Raw genomic sequence first — 5464 nt, forward strand, 5'->3', positions numbered from 1 at the left:
CTTTCCATTTGTAACTCGGGACATCGAGTTGACTTGCTAGTTACACAAGATTGCAACACAGTACATGTACAGTATGCAACAGTATGGCGTCCTCCATGGAAGATGCCCTTACATTTCAGACTAATTGGCCATTATGTAAGTGTTATAATACACAGTAAGTTGTGAGGCCAGTTGGACTTACTACAAAAATCCTCTAAAATGACATTGGAGGAAGCTCGGGCTCCCAAGTGGTGCAGCGGTCTAAGGCAACGCATCTCAGTGCTATTGGCGTCGCTACAGACACCCTGGTTCGAATCCAGGCTGTAACACAACCGACCGTGATTAGGAGTCCCACAGGGTGGCGCACAATTGGCCCAGCGTTGTCTGGGTTTGGCTGGTGTAGGCCGTCATTGTAAATATAAAAAGCAAGACAGCAAGATAAATCAATGAATTAAAGCTAATCTTCATTTTAGCCTGCTACTTCTCAGGAATGTACTTGAGGAAATGGTACCTACATAATAATTATCTAATGAATAACACAAACTCTTGTTACCCAATCAAAAAACCTTTTTATTAACTGATATGCAAAAACTTACGCGCACACATGTTTCTTTAATTCCATTTATTTTAACAGTAAATTCAGTTAAACTTAGTACTCATCTTGTCTCACAAACACTGGCCTAGTGTTCCATCCCACAAAATTCCGTAAAGAAAACGAGGGAATATGGGGGTGATGGGGGGTCTTCTAAGCTGTTAACAGCTGTTAAGTTTCTTAGCTGCCACGTGTTAGTTTTTTCCCCTTTACTTTCCAAGAGACCGCCAGGACCGGTAAAGAGTTGGCAGGCTAGGCGGTGTGATGGGGGGGACAGGGCTAGGGGACAGTAAGGGGGATAGGTGTCCAACCTCAGGCCTCCCCAGCAGGCAGCACACGACCCTGGAGCATCCCAGAGCTGCGTGTTCTGGGTGAGAGAGGCAGAGGTCCATTTATAACAGCGTAGTTTGTCTCCTTGACAAAACAAACACCCCTCTAATACCACACAGTACACTCCCCCGGCAGAGACTGTATATCCTGTTCAGAATAAGACACGGTTAAAGTTAACGCAGACATTAGCATTATAAAGATGTGTGTGTGGGAGTATGCATGCAAGTGTGCTGTCACTCTTGCAATAGTAGTGGCATGGCAAATGTGCTAGAGTACTTGCTAATACTCACTATTAAGGGGTGTGATGTGATTTAGCAACAGTAGGTGAATGTCATTTCCTTTCTGCAATTAACAATAGCTTGTCTTTTGAGGAACTTGGGATGTAAACAAGTGAAAGATTGTTGAGGTGAATGACAGTTTCTTATTATTCCGTGATTAGGTGTTCCACACCTACAGGGTCAGTCAGGACACACACACGTTCAAACATACACGCACGTGCGCACATGCTTGCGCGCGGACACGTGCATGCACACACACTTACGAACACACACAGTCTTGTACAGCTAACCTTGTGGGGACACACAATTCAGTCCCATTAAAAATCCTATTTTCCCTAACCTTAACCTTAACCCAAAAACCTAACCTAACCTTAACCCTAATCCTAAAACCTTGCTCCTAACCCTAACACTAACCCTTGCTCCTAACCCTTAACGTAATTCTAACCCTAACACTAATTCTAACCGTAACCCTAAATCCCCTAGAAATTTGACCTCGTGGGGACAAACAAAATTACCCCAGTTGTTTGTTTACTATTCTTGTGGGGACTTCTCGAGGCCACGAGATTAGTTAAACACACACACACACACACACACACACACACACACACACACACACACACACACACACACACACACACACACACACACACACACACACACACACACACACACACACACACACACACACACACAAACACACACACACACACACACACACAAATAAAATAACGTTTTGATCATGCTATTCCTTTGCTGCCTGCAACCCTCCTGTGTGTGTGTGTGTGTGTGTGTGTGTGTGTCTGAGTGTGTGTGTGTGGCTGAAGTTGTAAATTCTCCACACATACTATATTGAGAGGGTGGGTAGGGAGGGACTTGAGTTTGGGCTCTCTGACAGCCACTGCTCCAGTTTCACTTTAAAGTGTTGGTGATATAAACTCGACCTCTGGTTTATGTAATCAGCCCCACTACTGAAGCATGTTTATTCCTCCCGGTCTCATCCACAGTTTAATCATCTTACAGTTCCCCCCAGCCGGCCCACAGCAATGTAGCGTAATATGAACCACTATTAAATGCATTGACTTTCGAGGTAGATGTGAACATTTTAGCCCATATCTGGGGAAGCTTTCACAGTTGTGCTCAGAGTTTTGTGGCCTGCTACTTAGAGCTGCAGTTTATAGCATGCTCCAAGGCCTCTATTGGAGGACAGAAATATTCAGGTAAATAGATATCTGCTGTAGTATTCTTTAGAGCACTATATTTTCGGATCTGTACCAATGAGTGCAACCGTTGATCAGCCAATGTTCAATTGAATTAGTAGTAATTGAATTAGTAGTAGTGTGAGTATTTAAGCTCAATGTTGATTTATGAGTGTCATTTGTGTGCAATGATCCTCTGAGGCAGCCCACCTTGACTTTCCTTTCCCCTCGCTCAATGGAACATTTTTATTCCATGAAAATAATTGCATGCGTAAGGTAACCCACCTATGAAAGTGACACAAGCTAATCCTACGTTGTCGAATGACCTACGTTGTCGAAATTGCCATTCTGTCACCTGTTGGTACCCAAGGACTGCATATTCTGTATGCAGTAGAGTACAACATTTCTCCCATATGTTTTTGGCTCCAAAGTGTCCGTGGAAAACCATATATCTCAATGTGAATTAACCCATTCCCTCGTTCAGGGGCAATAAGCAGTGTTTGTATTGATGACGCATATGTCTCTTATTACACTTTCCATTGATGCAAAGCACATAGAGTTCCAGTCAAAAGTTTGGACACACCTACTCATTCAAGAGTTTTTCTTTATTTGTACTATTTTCGACATTGTAGAATAATATTGAAGACATCAAAACTATGAAATAACACATGTGGAATCATGTAGTAACCAAAAAAGTGTTAAACAAATCCAAACATATTTTATATTTGAGATTCTTCACAGCCATCCTTGGCCTTGATGACAGCTTTGCACACTCTTGGCATTCCCTCAACCAGCTTCATTAGGATTTGCTTTACAACAGTCTTGAAGGAGTTCCCACATATGCTAAGAACTTGTTGACTGCTTTTCCTTCACTTTGCGGTCCATCCCAAACTCATCCCAAACCATCTCAATTGGGTTGAGTTTGAGTGATTGTGGAGGCCAGGTCATCTGATGCAGCACTCCATCCCTCTCCTTCTTGGTCAAATAGCCCTTACACAGCCTGGAGGTGTGTTTTGGATCATTGTCCTGTTGATAAATAAATGACAGTCCCACTCAGCGCAAACCAGATAGTAAAGTGTGCCTTGAATTCTAAATTAATCATCGACAGTGTCACCAGCAAAGCGCCCCACACTATCACACCTCCTCCTCCATGCTTCACGGTGGGAACCACATATGCTGAGATCATCCGTTCACCTACTCTGTGTCTCACAAAGACACGGCAGTTGGAACCAAAGATCTCAAATTTGGACTCATTAGACCAAGTGACATATTTCCACCGGTCTAATGTCCATTGCTTGTATTTCTTGGCCCAACCAAGTCTCTTCTTCTTATTGGTGTCCTTTAGTAGTGGTTTCTTTGCAGCAATTTGACGATAAAGAACTGATTCACGCAGTCTCCTCTGAACAGTTGATGTTGAGATGTGTCTGTTATTTGAACTGTGAAGCATTTATTTGGTCTGCAATTTTCTGAGGCCGGTAACTCTAATGAACTTATCCTCTGCAGCAGAGGTAACTCTGGGTCTTCCTTTCCTGTGGCAGTCCTCATGAGAGTCAGTCATCATAACGCTTAATGGTTATTGCAACTACTCTTGAAGAAACTTTCAAAGTTCTTTAAATTTTCCAGATTGACTGACCTTCATGTCTTAAAGTAATGGTGGACTGTCGTTTCTCTTTGCTTATTTGAGCTGTTGTTGCTATGATATGGACTTGAATATGGACTTTTGCCAAATAGGGCTATCTTCTGTATATTACCAATACCTTTTCACAACACACCTGATTGGCTGAAATGCATTAAGAAGGAAAGAAATTTCACAAATGAACCTTTAACAAGGCATCTGTTATTAAAATTCATTCCAGGTGACTACCTCATGAAGCTGGTTGAGAAAATGCCAAGAGTGTGCAAAGCTGTCATCGAGGCAATGGGTGGCTATTTTGAAGAATCTCAAATATAACATATATTTGTTTAACACTTTTTTGATTACTACATGATTCCATTTATATTATTTCATAGTTTTGATGTCTTTACTACAAAATAGTAAAAATAAAGAAAAACCTTTGAATGAGTCGGTGTACAAGGTTTTGACTAGTACTGTATGTCCCAGATGGACCACTGCATCAAGCATATGTTGATAGGCTTATAGAGTACACTGTTGAGGGGTCCAATTACCAGGCCCTAAGTAAAACAAATTGTAACTATCTTATCTGTCTATGAGTAGGCTAAGCGTGTGTGATGGTGTGGGAAAGATCTGACTAGATGTTCCTGTGAGAGAGAGACAGTATTAATCATGGCTGTCACCCCCTCTCCAATTTCAGCACAGAGGCTAAAGACCTTAAGTGCTTTCTCAGCCAGGGGACTACAGGCTACAACCTGAACCTGCCTTGATTTTCTCTTGCTCCCTCACTGGGTGGGCGCTCGTTACAGCTGTTTCGCAGCCAGCGAAGAGATTTCCGTAGCAACGTACATGACTGTCTTAAATACTGAAAATCAGGGCTCACATGCTGTTATCGCAACCATTATTTTTTAGCCTGTCATAAACACTTCTAAGATGTGAATTGATCCACCTGTCATTAATAAGGATCTTTTTAAAATGTTTTTTTTTTTTGCAAACACAGCTGTTCTTTGTGAGTGGATCTTTTAACAATTGCTTGATATTTTGAGTTGACCTAAAAACGTCCCCTACCGGTTATAAATAAAACTCGCCAGTGTCCCCCCTCCTTTCCCCTCCCCATCTATGACACCTGTTCAGCCTAATCATTGTGAAACCACCAAGTCAGACTGAAACGTCTACTAATTTACATGCAAATAAAGTCAAAGAAACCCAAAGCGTTTAAGCATCATCCCAGACAACTTTTCACTTTGCCTCAGAGAGAGGGACTGTGTACACTGGTCATTTTGAAACTTGGTAGGCGGGCCAGCGACTGATGACGGTCGTGGGCATGTGTCTGACAGCCCCTCCAGAGCCGAACCCCTGCCCGTCACAGCCACCCACAGCCCTCCGCCCCCATTGCTGCTCCCCTGCTGACGTTGGCTGTTCTGTTTACATTTAGGGAGGTCAGCTTATTCCATTCTTAATACCACCTCCAGTAGGG

This window comes from Oncorhynchus tshawytscha, linkage group LG28 (assembly GCF_018296145.1).
Source record: "Oncorhynchus tshawytscha isolate Ot180627B linkage group LG28, Otsh_v2.0, whole genome shotgun sequence".
NCBI lineage: Eukaryota > Metazoa > Chordata > Actinopteri > Salmoniformes > Salmonidae > Oncorhynchus > Oncorhynchus tshawytscha.